Below are 22290 nucleotides of genomic sequence, written 5' to 3' on the forward strand. Positions count from 1 at the left end.
CGAGTTTTTGAATGTACTTCACTCCCACCCCTTCTACTAATGAAGTTCAACCGTCCTCCACACAGATCCAAGACTGAATATACAGTCATAGTAGCCTTACGGTCACAGTAAACAGTACGTTCCAAAAATATGTTCGCGTTTTCCAGTGACGAAAGAGCTTTCAATATTGAATAATTTTCGGACAGGTACTGACGTCCATTTGCCTACGTCGCATCCCGGTTTCCCCCACCAGCTTTTATTCGCCAGCTAGTGGCTGGGCTGTCTTAGCTCTTTTCTGAAAACATTAATTTCTGTTAGGAATTGGACGTCTACGTAATATTATACAACTATTTAAAATAACTTAAATGAAAGGGCCTCGTTATGTAATTAAATGTCACGTGATTTCCCCCCTTTCTAAGACCTACGACAAAACCCTTTGGACGGACAGTAGATAGTATGTTTGAGTAATTTTATCTTTTCGGATCGGACAGAAGTGAAGATTGAATTTACAGTACGTAAGGTACTCTTTTATAAAGTAGGTACAGAATTATTTCAACATGAGTTACTAGTACGAAGGACGAAACTGGTACTTGAAATTAGGTACAATAGTCTATAGTGCGATAATATGCACAAAAGAACTGAAGACTGTATCGAAATAAACGTCCACCATTTTAAAAAATGTGTTTAAATATCCATATTATGATTATTTTTAAATTTAACTTCATTTTCTATATTGTACGCTAATGTGCTGTAGACAGTAAAATATACACTGCATAATGAATACGTCCACATGGACATCTCACTTCGTGAGTAAAAACACTCATTGTTAATACAGTACTGTATTTTGATTAAACAAAAACCTAATGAAAATGATCAAACTCAAAAGCGCAATATTTCGTAGTTTACGTAAATGGATGAACTACTTTTCTTCCCTCCTATACCTAGTAAAGTGATTTGTTTGTATATTACGCCAGTATCATCGAACTCCAATCGAGGAAGGGGATAGCAAAAGGCGTTGATCCAGCGGTATAGTCAAGTTACTATTAAAAATGTTAGTAAAAATAAAATGATGTCTCTGTACAAATACTAGTCTGTCCTCTGAATGCTTAATAATTAGTGACTAGGAATACTCCAGATAAACTAGTTTTATTTCCTAATTTCACTCTCGTTTCAAGGAATTGGAACCAAGGTTTACAGGAAGGTGGAAAGAACATCACACTGGCCACATTTCTTAATAACAGAGAAAGTAATTTAATGGGATGAAATGTAGCAAGAACTGGCTTCGATCTACGACTCTTTCGCAATGACTCAGTAGTTGTGAAATAAGCAAAGGCTGTACAGAGCACTGGTAAAACGCTTTTTGGAGATAACTATTTCCCCGTACCTTTTAAGAGTGAATTCTCAATATGAATGCTGACAAACACAACACCAAACACCAACTTTACTGGATTAAGGGCATCCTTCTTTTGAGTCAGGAAATATTATAATAGAAGAATTTGATGTTACATACCTTTTGCTTTACGTTTCCACAGCCCAGAACAGCAGAATGTTACACAGTAAGCGTAATTTCAATACATCTGTAACAAATGAATAAATAAATAAGTAAATTAAATTTAATAATTCAATAAATAAATGTACGAGGCGCATCCAGAAAGTAAGTTTCCCTATTTTTTAAAAAGAACACATACTTTCAGGAAAACATTTATTAGCAACAGGTACAGCAATGTTTCAGCTATTTTTCAACATTTTTTCTCAGAATTGAGACACTTGTCGTATCGTGGGATCAACTTTTGTATCCCTCTGTCCTAGAACTCTGGCACCTGTGAGTGGAACCAGCATGTGACAGACGTCTTCAGCTCTTCGTCGTTGCCAAAACGCTCACCGGAGGACAGGAATTTCTTGAGGTGCAAGAAAACGTGAAAATCGTTGGGAGCAAGATCACGACTGTAGGGTGGATAATCAAACAACTCCCAGCCAAATTCCGTCAAAACAGCTGCTGTGCGCCGAGCCGTATGTGGACGAGCATTGTCATGGAGGACCACAACACCTGCAGTAAGCATTCCACGCCTCTTGTTTTGAATGGCACGTCGCAATTTTCGCAGTGTTTCACAGTAACGGTCAGCGTTCACTGTTTCACCTCTTGGAAGGAAGTCAATGAGCAGAATGCCCTTCCTGTCCCAGAACACCGTGCACATCACTTTCCGTACCGACAGCGTCTGTTTGAATTTCGTCCTGACCGGAGATCCACTATGCCGCCAATGCATTGACTGTTGCTTGGTTTCCGGGGTGAAGTGCGAAATCCAAGTCTCATCGCCCGTGACGATCCTGTCGAGGAACTCGTCGCCGTCATCGTGATACCGTTGCAGAAATCTCAGTGCTGCTCCTAAACGTTGCATTTTGTGTTTGGCTGTCAGGTTTTTCGGCACCCACCTGGCACACACTTTTTTGAACAGCAGGTGCTTAGTGACAATCTCATGCAACAAGGATCGCGATATCTGCGGAAAATGGCTGCTCAACTCCGTAATCGTGAAGCGACGGTTCTCCATGATGCACTGCCGCACCAGCTCAACACGATCATCATTGATGAGGGACGGTCGCCCACTGCGCTCTTCATCATGGACACTTTGACGACCTTCGGAAAATTGCCTACACCAGCGACGCACCATCTGCTTACTCATGATGTTCGGCCCATAGACCTGACAGAGCTGCCGATGAATTTCAATTGGCGCAATGCGGCGGCGGGAGAAGGAATAAGAGCTTCCATTTCGGACCACTGCTGTCACGCTACTGGCACCAGGCGGGACCTGTCCGGCTGGCATATGATTGATACGTCATAGATCTGTTACGCATGCGCAAATGACACGGCTAATTACGTTTACTTTCAAGGAGGAAAAATCGGGAAACTTACTTTCTGGATGCGCCTCGTAATAATAATAATAAATTTAATACATAAATAATTGACTAATTTTATAAAACTGAAAAGCTTTTTTTTTTACAAAAAAAATGGGATGATATTTTGATATAGTACAATACAATGTAAAATAAACAACCGTGTCCTGACGTTTCGTCGAAACTTTTCGTTGCGACAAAATAGGCTATCCACACACCGTATTTCACTTGACCATTTCAATTTCAAGGTTATCGCAGAAATAAGTGTACTCAGCATATCTGACAAAAAAAAATTGTTTTCAAATGCCGTCTGCCTTCATCTTTCCCACTCTCTGCTTAGCGATTTTTTTTCAAAATGTTCGCGGAAATTCTATTGGCATCAATAATTCAATAACCTTGGTAATTATACGCAAAAAAATGCACTCAGTTTCATTAAAAAAGTTTTTTTTTTTTTAAATTTGGTAGCCTAAATTTTCTTACGATGCTTGAAAGCAACATGGTTTAACCAAACCATTGCTAGCAAAGACACCAAGAGAATCAATGTACTTACAGTATGAAGCGAGTTTTATGAGACTAACAATGAAATACAAAAGATAAATGAGGTAAATTTGGAAGAATTAGTGGCTGAATCAGAATTAGACTATACTGAAAGTTACAAAAATAACTGGGGAAATCACGTCGATTAGATGTCCAAAACACGATATTAAAAACCAATATTAAAATACCGTCGTAATGGGAACAGGTTTCACAGCCGCCCTAACATAAGATGGATAGAAAATTCGACACAATATTAGGTCTTATGGCCTAGTGTTTGATAGGCCAAATGATCGCGATTGTGGTGGTGATGATAATGATGAATTTAACTAGTGACAAAATGTCAATATCCTCAAAATCGGCTGGACGTTTTCATTTACACCACATAAAATTGAAAACTGACGGCGTATGTGAAATTAATTACGAATTATATTAATTTTCATTTCTAATTTTCAAAATACGAATAATCCTCTGTTTACTATGCACTTTCCTTATTTCGCAGACTGCAATACCCGATGAAAAATATATGGTATTATCAATTAGTTACCAGATGTCCCTCAAAATTGCAAAGACATCTCGTCCTTTCTCTGATGGACATTTCATTAAGAGTTGTATTTTTAAATACTAATCATCCATGTACTCTAACCGCTGTCATGTCTCAGTTACGCTCTGATATCAGAAGCCTGTTGTTTAGTCAACTGTCCGAAGACAGGTTTGAACCTCACAAGTGATATCACGAAAGCACCACTTATGAGGAAACTAGGCCAGGAGATAATGGGGTAGGGTGGTCAGTTCCTTTTCCCATTCATTGCATACGTCGCGGACTAGCTACATATTATACTAGTCAGACTTCAGATGCATACAAACAATGAGCCTTACTAAAGGCGTTATTTATCAACTTTACTCTTTCTTGAAAGAACTTAAGAACTGTGAGGACATTAAAAGTGTCCTATCATGAACGCAGACAGTCACTGTCAAAGCTTGTGACGTTTCTGTATGATCGGTCCAAGAATTTGTGCAGAAGGTAGAATAATAGCAGAAAAACAATGATTCTGTGGAGCCATCTTTTTCGTCCCCAAAGAAGAAGGTAGAACTAAGAAGCCTGTTACTGATAAAGACGATTTCCACCATACGTACATCGTATTTGTGCGAGATCGTGCGTATTTGCTTGGTTTCCGCACAAAACCAATCCGCGGAAAGTCTAAAATTCCACATTCAGTATTCCCAACCTAACACACATAACAATTTCCCTCTTCTTACCGCTTAAGTGACATATTGATTTTACTGCTTTAGGCTTTTAACATTATTTTTAGAGATGTTCATTATAGTCATAATTATAAATTGGAAACTTACCACTGCAATTTCACCTAAATTGCACTGTTAATTATTTGCAACAATTAAGTAATCTCTAAATCATTACATAACCTTACCGTTTGTTTTAAGTTCGCATTTATAGACTGGGGGAAAAAAAGACAGACGTATATCACGGCCTGCTAGAGTATAGTAAACACAGAAAACATTTTAAAGCAACAACGTTTAAGATAGATATTTTGTTTTGCAAATTTGTCGTCATTGAACAGAAACCAAGGTGGAGATTTCATTGCAACTAATTAGAAATTCGTCTTTCAGGTATGTAATAAACGATCTTCGCACAAAATAATGTACGATACACGAGCGGTATGTTTTCTTTCAATTGTCGGAAATTAAAAAAGCTCAACTACGTTTCGCTTTTTCAAACTTTTCCTCGAACATGAAAACTTCAACATACCGCTCTTGTAACACATATTAGTATTCTTTAAATATACACTTGTGCTGATATAAATAATTTATATATAATATGTGTAGCAACTAAAATTACAAATTTTGTAAATTACATTGGTAATTTTACGTATATATTTATTCAAAGAATACACCGACAGATGTCGATAATATGGAATTTTACATTTAAATTAGTAATAGGTATATGTATATATATAGATAATGTAAAATTTTATGTTATAATCTATTAAGCTGTTTATTTAAGACATTAACAGTGGAAATTTATTTCATTACTTAGATTGTTGGAGACGATTATTAAGTTGTTTTAATTTTTTTAGCAATTTTTCACAGAATAAGGTAAATTCCTTAATTGGTATGCTAATTATATATGTGAAATGGAGTATTATATTGTACTATTTATTCTTGAGTGCTGAATTTTTAGGAATCCAGTGCTAAGTAAAATATATTACGTTTGGGTATAAATTATTACGATCATAAAATGAAATTGTTTCCATTAAATATAGGCTATTTCAATACTTCTTGAATTTAATTGTTGATGGATTACAATAATACAGATGCATAAACAAAGTTATACTAAATGAAACTCACCGCATAGAATCAGAATAGTGCTGAGTGCCTAATTTATAAAACTATGTTTGTGTCATACTTATTGTTTATTTGTTTTATTAAGCTAAGCCATTCGTAAAAGTGTGCTTTCATTACGAAACTCGTTCAAGTTATAATAATATATTCATAATTCCACACAGAAAAATACATTAATTCATTATACTGTAATATTTTTAATTTTATCATTATTTATAAAGTTGATAAGTATATAAACATTATTTAGTGTTTATTATTTCAACACGATATTATGAAAATACATAAACACAAAATATTTTGTGTGTAATCATAAATATTTTATTTATATTGATTTTACAGTATTACATTTTATAACATTTGTGAAATGACTTAGGCTAACTTGCAAGATATTATAAATTATAGACAAATATTAAGTAAATAACGTAGGCCCTAGGCCTATTTGTATTTACTAGAAATCACGTTATTATTTTATTTATCTTTTATTTAACTTTTTCTATAGTGCTAAACGTGTAAATCGATGAGAAAGTTATTTAAGACAACTATACTCCAAGCAGGTTCTGGGGTGTAGGAGTCGGAGTAGTGAAGTAGGGGTTCGCCAAACCCGATGATTTCTTCTGCCACTATTATAACATTTAAGACTGGTTATAACCAATATAAAGCGTTTATATTTGAAGCAATGCTTAGTTACAATACTTAGATTTGCTTCTGTTGTTTTATATACGTTAGAAAATACGTAAATAGCTTAATTTTGGTTGGTATATTACAAAGAGGGGGATGACGTGAAGAATTCTATTGAGCAGGGGCGGCTTTTGGGGTTGTGCCAGTGTGCTATGGCACCACCAATGAAAGAAACAAAAAATAATATCCTAGAAAGCAGTTGTAATACTTTATTTCTACATATTTTATTCGTATTTCATTTGAACGAGCGCGCGCACAGATCCGGACGCATTCTTGCAGCGTTTTTCCGAACGTTGGAGCCAGTTCGGTGTGGCACTCTCTGCGTCCATATAACACTGCACGGAAGGCTACTGGTTCAAGTTTATATGCGTTTCTTATGGCAGACTTTGAGCCGATTTCAATTTGACTCAGTAGTTAATATTCCGCCCGCTAGAGCACAGTAATGCAGAAATTTCGCTAGATGGCAGGGTTGTTGGAGACGCTAGGAAGGGAACCCTCAACTGCAGACTTGCACGAAAACACGAGTTAAAGTTCCGCGCCAAATGTTAATGTAATGTTGCCAATTCAAAACTAATGCACATAACTTGGATTTAAATGTGTAAAGTATTATCCATTTAACTATATTGAATGTAGAGATAGTCAGTCATGGTTCTTTTTAGAAAGATAAATATTTTTTAATATTATGTAAAACTGTTTGTTAATGTTGTGTAATATTTGTTTTATTTTGCGACAACTAAATATCGCTACACTGCTGCTATAGTATTGATGCTTTTGTTAACGATACACGAGATCTGTGCAGGACATGAACATGTGTTATTCAGGTCGCTGCCTTGGATTCATCGGCCTGTTAAATAAAGTGCAACCGTGTTTGTTTATTATCTATATCACTTTATCTCGTGTGTTTTTGCCAGTAATTTTACTAGTTATAAAAGTAATTTGTATTTGACTAACAATACTGTGAAAGTTTTGATTATCAGTATCTGTAAATATCGTTATTAGTTTCGGAAATATTATTGTAACTGTTACTAGGTGCATTATTAACTGTACACCTGGTAAAATAGCTGGTTTAATTAATGTGTTTTATTTAATATAATGCAAACGTGAACTGCGATTATCAATTTCACTAGGGTAATTTGCGTACAACCTATTTTCATTTTTGGCACCACCACCAGAATGGTTCACCGGCCGCCACTGCTATTGAGGGATATTATTCAATTATTGGACGAGAAATCATAAAGAATTTATGCAGTTCACCCAATGAATGGAAAAAGAGTCATTGCTAGTTTCGTCACAGAATTTATAAACGACCCCGATAGGTTTCACAACTACTGCAGTTCAAGTTATCTATCTATACGTTTCATCACCTCTTGGCACTCGTTGAAGGCAAGATTAGGCAAAGGAATACAATACTCAGGATCAGGTTAACTTTAGTAGTAAAAACAAATATAGTACAGCTCCTCCACAATAAACAACACATTGGCAAAGGCTGTAAGGAATGAATGCAGGGTTGCCAGATAAAGGAATCGCAACCGTCGTACCAACTTATGAAAACTGTCGTACTTCAGTATAAAATTGTCGTACATTTCTCAGCTTCCTAATATATATAATTATAGTACATCGCTGTGTAGTAATGGTTAACATGTCTGACTGTAAACGAGCGGGCCGGGGTTCAAATCAAATATTCTTAGACTCATTAATTAAATTTGACCGCAGTTGTATCTCGTATCCAGAATAACCTTAACTATACTTGTTTTTTTGAAAGATGGGACATGACAGGAGCGTTGCGATCAGAAAAACAACTGAATGTCACATAGCGTGGTAGGCCTGTTGCTATGGTAACAACGGTTGAGTTGCCAAACTTACACTTCCCACGTGGCGAATGCTTAATAGCTCTCTTGGCGACATTTATTGTGCACAAAATGTTAACATTGGTACGTTTCGTCTTTGATTCTCTGTCGATTTTTATATTGTTTTCTTACCTTCGCGTCAATTGTCAATGAATGTTTTAAGTCAGCAGCCATCTTAACGACCATTGCTAGCTTCCATCAGCTGGTAGCGTGGTAGTCCATATTGGCAACATGGCACTGTAGTTCCAAGCTCGGCCGCTTAACTGTCATGTCCCAGCTTTCAAAAAAACAAGTATATTCATGCTATTTCGAAAATGCAGTACAAGAAAAAAATTGCACAAAGAACATGCTGTCGACTGATGTAAGCATGGGCGCCAACACTCCCCGATTACTTGTCACGTGGTTAATATATGTCAAATGGGACAAATTGTGCCAACACGTGAAAAAAATATGTTTATAATGATCTACATGCTACAGCTTATCTAATGGGCGAAGAGAGAAGCAAGAACTTCCCTGTTTACATTTTATACAGTGATATACTCTAAATATACTAGAGCATTCTAAACAGGTGATATTCTTAGACTCGTTAATTAAATTTGACCGTAATTGTATCTCGTATCCAGAATAACCATAACTATTCATGCTATTTCGAAAATGCAGTACAGTAGAAGAAAAAAATTGCACATAAAGAACATGCTGTCGTTTGATTTAAGCATGGGCGCCAACACTCCCCGATTACTCGTCACGTGGTTAATGTATGTCAAACGGGACACATTGTGGCAACACGTGAAAAAATATGTTTATAATGGCCTACATGCTACAGCTTATCTAATGGGCGAAGAGAGAAGCAAGAACTAACCAAGAAGAGGGGGGTGTGTTGGCGTGGTCTGTCTGGAGTGAGGAAGTGAGAAATATGATACGTATGCAACAAAGTGAACGCCTACTGTTCCTACAATGTACTGAGTGGGCCACCAATGTTAACTAATTGCAAATCGCAAGTAAAAAATTACAAAACCTTTCTAAACTCTGTTGCACAATACACCCTTAATAATTTGCAAAGTTTGACATGCTTTACAAAATAAATTAATAAATCCTTTTAAAAAATACGCGAATATGCACTGTGGAATTCCGCAACAAGAGTTCACAAAAGATCGCTGAAAAGCAGAACTCAAGTCGTCATAGTTTTACCACTATCAATGCATATGTTAATACAACTTGAAATGGAGTACAGATACAGAAATAAAATTTGGAACTGTCTTATTGTGCAGGACGTAGGTGCAGTAAATATGTTACTTGTGGACAGTCGTGCGAAATTGTTGCCTACATTCAGGTGGACTCCCATCAAGACTCGCTCCAAATTTTAATTCCGTACCTGTGCATGTACAGGGATATCATTTTATTTTTACTAATATTTTTAATATTAATCTGGCTATACCTTCCTATTAACGATTGAAACAGGAAACATCGTTTGCTACCCCTTCCACGACTGAAGTTCGATGCTACTGGCGTAAAATACAAATCACTTTACTAGGTATAGGAGGGAAGAAAAGTAGTTCATCCAATTATGTAAACCAGGAAATATCACAATTTTTGAGTTTGATAATTTTCATTAGGTTTTTGTTTAATCAAAATACAGTACTGTATTACCACTTAGTGTTTTTACTCACCAACTGAGCTATCCATTCGGACGTATTAATTATGCAATGTATATTGTACTTTACAGCACATTAGCGTACAATATAGAGAATGAAGTTAAATTGATAAGTAATCATAATATGGATATTTAAACACATTTTTTTAAAATGGTGGCCGTTCATTTCGATACAGGCTTCAGTTCTTTTGTGCATATTATCACACTATAGACTATTGTACCTAATTCCAATTACCAGTTTCGTCCTTCGTACGAGTAGGCCTAACTCATGTTGAAATAATTCTGTACCTACTCTTATAACAGATTACGTACCTTACGTACTGTAAATTCAATCTTGACTTCTGCCCGATCCGAAAAGATAAAATTACTCAGAAATGCTATCTACTGTCCGTTCAAGTTGTTTTGTCGCAGGGTCGTAGAAAGGGGTGTGAATCACATGACAGTTAATTACTTAACGAGGCCCTTTTATTTAAGTTATTTTAAACACTTTTATAATATTACGTAGACGTCCAATTCCGAACAGAAATTAATGTATTCAGAAAAGAGCTAAAACAGCCCAGCTACTATACTTTACATTGGGGGAACAGAAGTAGTTGGGGAAAACCGGGATGCGACGTAGGCAAACGGACGACAGTACCTGTGCGAAAATATGATTCAATATTGAAAGCTCTTTCGTCACTGGAGAACGGGAACATATTTCTGGAACGTACTATAACCCCTAACTCAGTACTGCTTACGCGCCCTTGGCTCTGTGTCGTGAACAGTTGGAAGTTTACTAGTGGAAGGGGTGGGAGTGAAGTACATTCAAAAACTCAGGTACAATAATAATTGAAGTAAAAATAAAATGTCCCTGTATAAGTTCGCTAAACCATAGCTCAACAACAAAACTATATATCCATAAGAAATACAGTCCGCTATATTGGAGACGCTCGAGTTCGTCACGCCATTGGTCGATCATACAAATATGTTGGTCTACGATTGAATGACCATAGCAGCCACGGAATTCAACAGATTCAAAATCGTTGGGCATGGCACCCCTTCCAGATTACTAACGGGAATGAGACTGAAGTTTTGACAGAGATCAGAGAAGAAAAGGATATGTGCACATTGGAGCTTCAGACTTAGAAATTTCACAATGTCTAGTATTGCATGGAACTTACACACAGTGTCCATTCAATACATAACAATATAGGGCCGTATTCATAGACATTCTTGGCGCCGGCTTCCGGTGGATGATCAGCGAACTAACGTTTTTCGTATTCATAAACCAGTGTTAGCGATATGATATGACATGAATCCTGTACAAGTAATGAGTCGATAACCGGGGCTAGTTTAGCACGCTCGTAGCGCGGGCTAACGAAATGTCTATGAATAGCACTCATAAAGTTCTTGTTTTGAGGTTAAGCTCCAATTTTTCCCACTGAACATTAGATAGGTTATCTATCTTGCAGTAGTACTTCCATTGCATCGAGACTCATTTCAAATCTTTCAATACATTTACATAGTGATATGAATGTGTTGTCAGTTCTTGGCAAGAAAATATTATGTCTTCTTTGATTAATTGTAGTATGTTCATCTGAGACATTACAACTGCTGATAAAATATATTGTAATTGCGTCCACACCTGTGGAGTAACGGTTAGCGCGTCTAACCGCAAAACCAGGTAGCCCGGGTTCGATTCCCGGTCGGGGCAAGTTACCTGGTTGAGGTTATTCCGGGGTTTTCCCCTCAACCTAATATGAGCAAATGCTGGGTAACTATCGGTGCTGGACCCCGGACTCATTTCACCGGCATTATCACCACCTCATTCAGACGCTAAATAACCTAAGATATTGATAAAGCGTCATAAAATAACCTACTAAGGATATTATAATTGCTTTAGTTCCATTCTTAATGGTACCCAGTTACTCATGACCGGTAATGAATTTAATAAATATATTTTATTTTCTTAATTTATGACTTGTTGAACTGTTAAACTTTACACATCTAAGGGCAATTGCAGAGGATGTGCTAGCTCTATAAGTAAATTTACACATTTGTAAAATTACTCATTCATTGTGAAGCAAAATAATTTCAGAGCGAGCAAAATTTCAATTTGAAAAATTTTGACTTTGTGAATTTTAATTTTTCTTACTCTGAATGCGAAACAGAAGTTTACAATTTACAAACAAAGATTACAATTTATAAGAATTGTAAACATTATGAAACAGGCCCCAGGTGTCTTCTCTATTTGTCGCATCTGTGGCTCAGCGCTACCGTACTGTCTTCCATCCAGACGGTGCGAGATGAATCCCCGGCCTAGTCGTAATGGAATTTTTAGTCCACAAAGAAGGATTTGCAGAGGGTTTTCTCGTGGTACTCCCTTTTCCCTTCACTTTCTAAGTCCCCCTCATTCCAGCTACCATCCGCAATAATTCAAGATAAGATGGGGTGAAGTCTTTGGAATAGTACAAGTTTCCGATGCAGATACAGAGTCCAAAACAGCGGTGACAAAAGTGGGTATCGTGATTACATAGTGTAGTCTATTCACAGACATTCAAAACTGATGAGAGGAGTTAGCTATACATTGCGCTCTGTCCCATTCACGTACTGTAGGCAAGCAGTGGCGGTATCATGTCGTTCTTCAAACCCTCTGTTCAAAAGCAGAAAGAGAAGGTTTCGTACAGAATGGGAAGAGGATATTTTTGTCGTTCTGTCTAAGAGAATATAATATACTATGTTTGTATTGTATTAGGAGTATGTGTATAGGAGCAACATCACAAGGCATTGCAACAATTATCACGTTAAATATACAAGCGTAATAGATATTATTTATTATATTATTATTATTATTATTATTATTATTATTATTATATCATCATCACCATCATCGTATTGATCTGTAAATGTTACTATAATGCACGAATAAGGGCTTACTGATTTCTTTGACATCTCTTCCCTTGAAGGAAAAAATTGATGACTTCGGGAGTAAATAATGATAACTCACATATACAAAATTGCGTACATTTTAATTTTTACTGTAAACACGAGAGATTTGCCATATTTTTCAAGCAGCATAATCCAATAATTTATTAACATATTTACATAATTATTTAACCAAATCACAGATAATGTGACTTATAGGCTGTTAACAACCAGAAAACTGTCAATCTCAATTTTGAGGGTTATCACTATTTATCCCTCTTCAATTATTAAGCCATATCTCAATTTTAAACCTTTTATCTTCAGAAAATGGTAACATATCAGTTACCAGTTATTAATTGATTTAATGATAATAATAATAATAATAATAATAATAATAATAATAATAATAATAATAATAATAATGTAGAAAAACTGATTGACTAGTATGTGTTACTGTAGGAATGGAACGAGTTATTAAACTCCACGAATTTAAATCAGCCTTAAATCATCAACAGGAAGAGAAAAACGACACAAACAAATATAAGGAAGCCAACTACCTATTGGCGTGGGAAATAGCTAGAGCTCTTGAGCCTTTTAATGAAGGAGAGTTTCTAAAAAGCGCAATGATTAAAATGACTGAAATAGTTTGTCCAAAAGAAGTTGCTAATTTTGAAAAAACTGCTTTTTTTTTTTTTCGAGCTAGTATCCACAGAAGAATTCAGGAAATTTCTGATTGTATTCATGAGAAAAGTTAAAAGATAGTAATAAAATTTGTATATTATTCACTGGCTCTTGTTTGCAGTAGTAAAATTATTGATATAACAAACTTGCGATTTTTATCCGCGGGGTTGTAGTTTTCACCCCAAGTACTTCTACCTATGGCCGTGTGCACCATTCTCGATCATCTAGCCCGTTTATCAGCAATCACGGAAACATGGTTAATTCTTGGCAATGATCAAGTTACAGATGCGGTGCACCGACATTTTCCCTCGATCAACTCAGTACCGTCAGCTGACGGTACGCTCGCTTGAGAAGAATAATCTGAGCGCTAGGTTACCGCGTATAAAACAGCGAACGAACGCACTCTGTCAATTATCTCTTCGTTTTTGTTTGTCGGACTGTTTCAAACATCCTCGCAGTTTTCAAATAACAAGTTTCAATAATCATGGAAGAAAAACAGAAAAGAGCACCGAACTTCTCACAGTTCGAAGTGGGAATTCTTTTAGAACTCGTCAGCAATTCTGCATCCATATTAGAGAATAAAAGTACTGATGGAAGTTCTCTAAGAGAAAAGCAGGCTACCTGGTTGGATTTAACCTCACAATTCACATGAGTTATACGTGTTTACATAATTCCACATAATTTGTAACGTAATTTATACAGTGGTTATTTCATATTATTGATAATAATTGGGAAAATTTCAGTATACGGATATCTCACTGAGAATTATCTTGAAATGGGCTATTAAAAAGAGCAGATTTGTATGTGTTTGTCGAATGCTCATCATCTTGCTTATGAAAAGACACATTCCAGTGCCAATAATTTATTTGGGAAAATTTCAGTATACGGATACCTCGCTAACAATTATTTTAAAATAAAAAAAAAAGGCAATTCGTCTGTGCATGTCGAATACGCATCATCATGCATACGAAAAGGAAGTTTTTAGTGCCAATTTATTTTGTGTGCACAAGGTTGGAATTTTGGAGTAAGAGAGAAAGGAAAGTATCCTTGTTCTGAAATCTATCCATTTATTCTGTGTTCACAAGGTTGGAATTTTGGAGTAAGAGGAAAAGGAAGGTATCCGTGTAATTTCTCTTAATTCAGGTGTAAACAGCCTAATTGTCCAAAACGTCATGTAGGTCCTAATAGTTTCAAACGGCAAATCTATAGCTAATAAGTGATAATCTCGCATTCTACAAAATGGTCATTTAGTTTTGCTATATTATTACCGGCATAGAATAACTACTTTATTATTATGTTAACAAAATCGGACAGTTAGGCCTATAATATTTTGTCCTCAAGTAAAGTCCCGATCTTCCAAAGCAGAAACATATATAAAACATTAGTCTAATTTGAGAAAAAAAACACTTATTATTCATCTACAAACTTACTCTTTCTACAATAACACCAATTCTGTTATTTCCGCAGTGATTTGCGTGTTCAAGATACATCATTTCATCTTCAATTCCATCAAGTACGTCAAATCGTGCCGCCATTTTGGTTTTCTCGACTTGATCATGTTCAATTCAAGATAATCGGTCCCACACCCGTGATCAAATTTGATCATCATCAACTCGCTTGTTTAACTTTGACCGAGATTGATACTCCGCAAATTGGCGTTGAAGATGGTCAAGTGCCGACTTAACCATGGTCAAATTTTAATCGAGAATGGTGCACACGGGCACTAGTCTCCTTAATTCATTCTCTCTCTCTCTCTCTCTCTCTCTCTCTCTCTCTCTCTCGTGTAATCACTGCCGTTCGAGTTTTGGTCGCCGCTGGTCTAATGGGTTGGTGCTACTAGCTCTGGGATTACTCATATCTCGTTTGAAGAGAAGAACTGGCCTTATCAGCGATGATATGGGATGGCCCGCTGCCGGCGTCTGATCCACGAATGACAGCTAGGCGACTTGTGGGAATTGGAGAAATCAATGCATATATGGCGTACAATTGACTCCTGCAGCCTAAATGAGCATATCTGTCCCTGATCCGACCCTTGAATTCCAAACCAAACCAAACCAAACCAAGAGCGCTGTACTGGAATCAGTGTTGCCAATTTGGTGGAAAAGTCGCTAAATCCACGGTATTTGAGAAAAGTAAGTTAATAGCGACTAAAATTCATATTTGGGATTAGCGACTTTTTTAGTCAGATCGGATATTTTAGGGGAAAATCTGAAGATTTTTCAAATGCCAATTTCAAATAATGTTATTCCCAAATTAATGTTACACATTTAGCATCCCATTCATATACTCGTACAATCATAATTTCACAATAATATGAACACTGGACATCTGTCTACACAAACATAAACATAAGAGGCTTTGAGTAGCATGTAGAAAGAAATCCAAGAGAGAATATTCCTTCGCTTACAATGAGCGTTGTAACTGAATCCTCTATATTCAAAACCCCCTAAAGACCATTTTGTTCAGAACTAAGTTAAGCCCACATACTGCTTGCTAAGAATGAATTCTAATGATTTATTATAGTTTGAATTCAAAAAGCCACTAAATTTGAAGCATAGTTTGAATTAAAAAAGCCACTTAATTTGAAGCAGAATGTTTGTTAAAAGTTACTGTTAGGTTGAAAATTCCTCTATTTTCCACTAGTTACTGTCAAAATCCTTTAATTTGTGAAAGTGGATCTAGAGGATTTTGAATCTATAGGATTCCACTGTTGTGTGTTCTGACAGCCAGTGGCGTCAACTTACATGGGCCCGAGCCCAACCAATAAATTGTCGTGTTATGAGATTTATTTATTTTCACTTATAACTCGAGTATTTGAGCCCAACCAATATTTTTCAAAAGTTGGAGCCACTGCTGACAGCCACATATAGGCAAAATTACACAACCTGTCTGTCATCTTATCACGCCTCATTCCCAACATCAGTGTCCGTCTCCACCTTCAAATCACATTTCTTCTTTGACAACCTAATAGGTTTTCAACTGCTTCTTATGACAACAGGCTAGAAATACCACTGCACACATCATCTCTTTATTCTTCATCTTTCACTGTTGCTTCTCGTCACTGGAATTCTCTGCCGCCTGAAGTCAAGGGCTGCCGAACTTTAATTTCCTTTAAATGTAATTAGAAAAATATCTTACGACGAGTTGCCAGACCTAACGCGTTGCAAATATTTAATGGAATGTGTTCCACTGTATTTATTTATTTTTGTTTCTTATTTTTATTATCTAAATCGTGTTTATTTATCACTTAACGCCAATATGTATCCCACTGTGTTGTTTTTTATTATTACTCTATTTTTTGTGTACATTTTATTCAATTGTCGGTTTCTGGTTTAATTATGTAAATCCTACTTAATTGTAATCTAATACTAATGTGTTTATTTTTATTTTTACTGTGTACATTTTTTTTATTGAATTATCGGCTTCTGTTTTTATGTGATTCGTATTTGATTCTAACAACATTAATATGTATTCCACTATGTTTATTTTTATTTTATGAGGTAAATTTTATGTAACTACCTCTTTTGATCTCATTATGTACCTAAATTGTATCAGTATGTAATTACTTAATTCCGATCCAGTTTTATGTTCAACTGTGTAAGCAAGTTTTAATCCTGGTCGAGTGTAAGAGAAGGCCTTACGGCCTTAACTCTGCCAGGTTAAATAAAGCCATTATTATTATTATTATTATTATTATTATTATTATTATTATTATTATTATTATTTCATTTTAGTGTTTAGGAAAACAGCACATTTTCAATTAAATCTTCGAAAATATACAAAACGTTGTATTTAAAAACCGGGAACTAATTACTAACGTCGCGTTCCAGATGTCATAAAGAGGTTCTTTGTCTCTTGCATCACGTGGCAGATTTAACTTGGTGAATTCCCTTCCCTTGCCTATGAGATAAGTTGGAAGCTAGTCGAGTCTGCGTCTTATTACTAATGGTTTTCGGACTGCTGGCTAAACATAGCGATAAAATGAATAACAATAATAATAGTAATAATAATAATAATAATAATGATAATAATAATAATAATAATAATAATAATAATAATAATAATAATAATGTACTTTATGCGAAAAAATATAATTACTTATTTTTTTCAAATGTGGTGTATTTTCCTTAAAATAAATATTTTTAAGTAAAATTTACGATACTTTTAGCATGAGCGAGTTAGCTACACTGACTGGAATGGCATTCATAGCATGACTTCCTCCGAAACAGATGCAAAACTGGAAGGTCAGTCTTAGTAGCTTTACTGCACGTAAAAATTCTGTCCCCGATACTTCCAAGTAAAATTTGTCGTCAATTTCTAGCACACGTTCCTCTGCAGTTGAAAGCGTCGTTAAATAAATAAAAAAACACAACTACCACCAGCATATGAAGAGTCCACTGCAAGAATGATGGATGTCATTTGGAACACATTTTGCAGGAGACGCAATTTGAAAGTTTGAAATGCTTAGCGCTCAAAGCTTAACTGAGATTTTCCGATCATTACTGGACAATGACTATCAGTGTTAATGCCATGTAACTCTCTATGTTCATTCTATATGTTTTAATCTATGCATTGACAGTCTTGGTTCATTTTCGACAAGAAAGTGACATCCATCATTCTTGCAGTGGACTCTTCATATATCACTACCCTGGCATAACACCCAACAGAGTGAACTGCCATTCAAGTCATGGCGAAGACTATTCCAATGATGGAACCTCTAAGTAATTCCGAAATATAGGACGTATTAATACTAAACACAGGACTGAAATCTGAAATTATTTTAAATAATTACAGTGGAATCAAGAAACTTCGTATAGTAAAAGATAATCGGCTGCCGGACACACTTGCCTGTTTCATGAGCAGACGTCAGCTGTCTAAGCTACGGCTTGAATAGCGGGGTGGTAGACCAAGGTCTTCTGGAGAGTAAATATGAAGAGACAGCATTTCCAAGAACATACTGAATTACACATATACTTACTACGAAGTAAACTCACAAATACAAAACTGCTTAATCATTAGCTCCGTAGTTTGCGTAATCAAATATAAATCAAATTTCGCAGAAAAACTTGCAACCATAAAAGGTAAAACTAAAAATCATCTGCTAAATTAAATACAAACATTATTCCATTCATATACTTATTTGAATATGTCTGTCTAGTTCAGAAGATATTAAGCATTCAAGAATTCACATAACGAAGAAAAAAATCACACAAGGAGCAGATTGAATTTTATATTTAAATGCACTGAACCCAAAGTATATTATGGACCACCACTACCGCAAATTTTACAAACAATATCATTCCTACCACCAAATACCACCACCACTGTCAACAACACTCGTATCATAAAACAACACCACACTACCACCACCACCACCACCACCACCACCACCACTACCGCTACTACTACTGCTAATAATGTATGTATGTATGTATGTATGTATGTATGTATGTATGTATGTATGTATGTATGTATGTATGTATGTATGTATGTATGTATGTATGTATGTATGTATTCACACTGCAAATGGGTGTATACCCGGTGACAGTGGTAACTAATTACACTCAATACTGACAATAATAAACAACTAATAAAACAATGATTGATAATAAAAATAAAATAAAATAATAATAATAATAATAATAATAATAATAATAATAACAACAATAATAACAAGGAGCATCCTAAATTAAATGAAGCATGGCCACTTAAAATAACATTTAAAGTAAATCTAATTTGTATCTTAACCCTAAGCTCGAACTAAGACCCACGAGTGTGACAGGTTCATACCTGCACAAGTACTTTTCGGCACTACACTTATTTCGCTATCAACTCACTCACTGCACTGATTCTACTTGATTTCACTAACACTTCTAACCATTTCACTGTTCAAATACTTTGCACAGCCACTTCACTGACACCAACACACTTCACTTACACAATAGACTTCACTGTCACTACACACTTCACTTACACAACACACTTCCTCACTGATAGAACACTTCAAATAACAAGATATCAATTACACCCTTTAAGTAGTGTGTATAATATACTACCGTCTATTAGTAAAGTCCTTAAGCCTATTTTTAAATACATTTTTGGTTATTGGTAAAGCCTTTAGTAAGTCTGCAGGTAAAGCATTCCAGTCCCTGATAGTACGATTGAGAAAAGAAAACTTTCCAGTGTCCGTCCTCTGTCTTCTTTCCCTCAATTTATATGAGTGGTCGTTCCTTGAAGAGTAATTTGGCTGCTGCAACCTATTTTTTATTTCTCTCCAGGCAGGCTCACCTCTGTATGTTTTGAACATTGCGCATAATCGAATTCGCGTTCTCCGGTCCGTGAGTGTGTCCCATTTTAATGGTGAATTATTACGACAACACTTGAGAGCCCGTTTTTTAATCTTTTCTAGTGTCTTAATATGTTCTAATCTGTAAGGATCCCAACATGCAGCACCATATTCCATTACTGGACGAACTAGTGATTTATATGCAATCTCTTTGGATTTATCAGAGCCTTTCCTTAGCACCCTCATCACAAAGTGTAACGCCCTCCATGCCTTTCCCGCTGTGTCAGTAATAATAATAATGATGATGATGATAATAATAACAATTGTTGTAATAATAATAATAATAATAATAATAATCATCATCATCATCACCACCAACAACGCTCCTATCATCAAATACCACTACTACTATCAAAACTACTCCTATCACCACATTTCACCATCACTAAACATTACTACCAACACCATCACTCATCAACACTAATACCACACCGCTCCTACTGCCACAAATCACCATCACCAATACTGCCACTATCAGAGCCTTTTGAGAGCCGCTAGCTTTCATCTCACCGCTCCTACTTAATCAATGACATAGCTGTCACCATGAACACCTCTCACCAATAACAACAATTCTTCTACAACGACCAGTACCGCTATTGACTTACCACAACCAACAGCACTCATATCATCACCGCTAACACTAACAGTGTTAATATTACAACGATTAATCACTACAAACATAGTTCCTGCTACAAGCATTTCTACCACTATGTCTCCTACAATCGCCACCACCATCTCTCCTACAACCATCAATATCACTGCTACCATCACCACCACCACCACCACCACCACCACCACCACCCTACCATCACCAAAATCACACCTACTACAAACACTAGCGCCGTCGCAGCCACTATCACCACTACCACCATCACCACCACCACTTCTACTATCACTAATATCATCATCATCATCATCATCATCATCATCATCTCTCCTAACACCAACGCCACCACTGACAGCCATCAACACTGTTCCCATCACCGACTTTGAAATTTACCTATCATTAACTCTTAATAGGTTGGGGAAACCCCCGGAAAAACCTCAACCAGGTAAATTGCCTCAACCAAAATTTGAACCCAGGCTCGCTCATTTCACAGTTACTCCACAATGATGGACTCCCTTACTTCTTAAGAGTCAGGTACAGTATGTCAAAGGACAATAACCGATGACAATTTTTGGAATTGCCGTGAATTTGTTTATAAGTTTTATAGGCTGGAGTAGTGCTTACAGTACTTCCTTCATGCCAATTACTCTGCTACAGAAAATAAATATAAACATATGTCTTAATGAACCTCTTTATTATCCTTCAGAACTTTTCTATTCAGAATTTAAAATATATGACTTCCATCAAATTTGTAACAATGTATTAGTGAATTTCGCACATAAAAACCGAAATATATTTAATTTATATTCACATATATAAAACTAAAAGACCAGACAACATATGCTTGACACAACCTAAATGTATTACAACTGTAGCATATAATCACAGTAGCAACTTCGGTTCAAGGCTTTATAACATGATAATAGCTAAATTCTTCTGTTTTTTTTTTACACTGTTATTTAATAAAATGTCTTAACATTATTGGAATGCCCACTGAGCACGAATATGTGTCTTACTCTTTCTGGGGGTGTTAGAGTGTTTTTATATAAAAAGTCAATATGTACCTTTGTTCTGGCAATAAATTATTATTATTATTATTATTATTATTATTATTATGATTATTATTATTATTATTATTATTATGATTATTATTATTATTATTATTATTATTATTATTATATGCATCCGCCTAAACTGCAGTCAAAGGTTGGCTGTCTCATGCAGCAGCCGGAGGAGTGTCAAGATCAAAGAGAATGAATGAGGGATGGGCAAAGGATGGGGACGCGAGATATCTTACACTCGTCCGCCAGTGTTGCCATATTTAGCAACAAGTCGTTAAATCTAGACGACAAATTTTACAAAATACTAATAGCGACTTTTCTACCGGTCTTCTTGATAGAGTAGCGACAAATGTAGGCATGCCTTATTTTTGCATTTCACCCTTATTTTTCGAAAAACAAAAGTCTTATCCGTTTTATGTTAGTATCGAAGAAAAATACTTCTGTGGACTTGCGATTGAATGTAAAACTTCAGCAGCCCTATACAGCAGACAGTGGAGTCAAGCCAAGTCACATGAACACTGCTATCTCGTGACTGCATAGTGGTAGGCGTTGGTATATTCTTCTGAGACCTGGCTCTACATTACTGTATCAGATTAAAATAATAGTAAATGTATCAGTGGTACTCTCCAGGAAGGAGACCCAAAAGCAATAAATAGTATTTTTCTGAGAGTGCAGCACATTTCACAATACTAAGAGCGAACAACAGATTACCATTATCATCATCATCATCATCATCATCATGAAGTTTCGTG

At 35.9% G+C, this 22290-nt stretch overlaps 1 protein-coding gene across 3 annotated transcripts in view; it reads right to left on the minus strand.

Annotated features, from left to right (window-relative positions):
- Positions 1-22290, minus strand: part of LOC138707618 (uncharacterized) — a 455678-nt gene that overhangs the window by 145186 nt on the left and 288202 nt on the right. For all 3 annotated transcript variants that reach the window (XM_069837282.1, XM_069837281.1, XM_069837280.1), the window contains one exon: positions 1490-1556. The gene's annotated coding sequence lies outside the window, so the exon portion shown is untranslated. The remainder of the gene's footprint in view (positions 1-1489; positions 1557-22290) is intronic.

The sequence above is a fragment of the Periplaneta americana genome, chromosome 10 (assembly GCF_040183065.1).
Source record: "Periplaneta americana isolate PAMFEO1 chromosome 10, P.americana_PAMFEO1_priV1, whole genome shotgun sequence".
Classification (NCBI taxonomy): Eukaryota; Metazoa; Arthropoda; class Insecta; order Blattodea; family Blattidae; genus Periplaneta; species Periplaneta americana.